This window comes from Solanum tuberosum, unplaced genomic scaffold (assembly GCF_000226075.1).
Source record: "Solanum tuberosum cultivar DM 1-3 516 R44 unplaced genomic scaffold, SolTub_3.0 contig01067, whole genome shotgun sequence".
NCBI classification, from domain to species: Eukaryota; Viridiplantae; Streptophyta; class Magnoliopsida; order Solanales; family Solanaceae; genus Solanum; species Solanum tuberosum.
In genome coordinates this window covers 1-1,218 of record NW_006241760.1, presented here as the reverse complement: position 1 = coordinate 1,218, position 1,218 = coordinate 1, and the positions used below count along the sequence as shown (strand labels likewise).

At 38.1% G+C, this 1,218-nt stretch overlaps 1 long non-coding RNA gene across 1 annotated transcript; it reads left to right on the top strand.

The window, feature by feature from the left end:
* The first annotated feature begins 6 nt into the window (after positions 1 to 6).
* On the top strand, positions 7 to 1,065 carry LOC102578432 (uncharacterized). Its single transcript, XR_369070.2, has 2 exons — positions 7 to 290; positions 701 to 1,065. It is a non-coding gene; the product is annotated as an uncharacterized lncRNA (long non-coding RNA).
* Positions 1,066 to 1,218: the final 153 nt, after the last annotated feature.

The window sequence follows — 1,218 nt, the reverse complement described above, 5'->3', positions numbered from 1 at the left end:
AGTGTTATGCATTGAAAGGGCAAACTTAGTTTCTTGGAATGCTTCCGGTGATCACTTCCCGAGACTTAAACATCTTCACATATCATGTGATAAACTTGAGAAGATCCCCATTGGCCTGGCCGATATACGCAGCCTCCAAGTGATGGATTTGCAAAATTCCACCAAATCAGCAGCAAAATCTGCCCGAGAGATACAAGCCAAAAAAAACAAGCTGCAAACTGCTAAATCCCAGAAGTTCGAGCTTTCTGTATTCCCTCCTGATTCTGATGTACAGACAGCTTCTTAGAAAGGTTAGTTAAATCTTCCCTTAACATCAATCTCTTTGATTTGTGCTTCGTATTCCAAAAGTAATGTTTAATTATCTGCTATCTCCCCTTTCCCAAGGAGCCTATAACTTGTTAAAATACTAGCCAGTAGCATGAGATAGGAGCATCCAGTAACAATTTACACATCATTTGGAATAGTAATCGTAATATCAAATCGTGGTGATAAGCTTATGCATGTTTTCTCCATTTGCTATGACAGATGCTAGTGAAATTACCTATGGATTTTCGGTTGCATTTAGTAATTATCTCACCTTATGGCTTTTGATAAAACTTCAATTGGTAGTAACATGTTCCTCCATTTTTCTTGGTGAGTTTCATATTTTTTTTCCATTGTGACCTACTCGTCAACAACTTACACCATGCTATTGGTACAGGTCTAAAATAATCGCATGCTGCTGGTTCAACCAGCCTGGTTGGCGCGCATGGTTTTTGCTTCATTTGGCTCACTGCTCAAACAGCGAAGCCAATTGCATTTCATAAGTGGAACGACTGATCCACAGTTTTGTAACTCTTTGGTTTCTTACTGTATTTGATGTGTGTTCATGTTTTATTGATTGTGGCTGTAATGTGCCATCGTAGCCGAGGAATAAGAACCAAATGTAACGTTCAAGAAATCTCAGACATTGATACTTATAAGTTATACCACTCTGAATTTTCTCCATTCAGATACAACAACAGAACAATAGTCACTTGTTCTGATTCATACACAATTTGATCATGTTTTATTATTTAAACAGCACTTCTGGTTCTTCAAAGATTGTTTTTTTTCTCTATACTGTCATCTATAACTAGAGGCATTTGATTGTGGGGGGGTAAGGTTTGCGTGTACACCACCCTCCTCATATCTCACTTTTGGGGATTACACTAGGTATGTTCTTGTTGTATCGTGTAA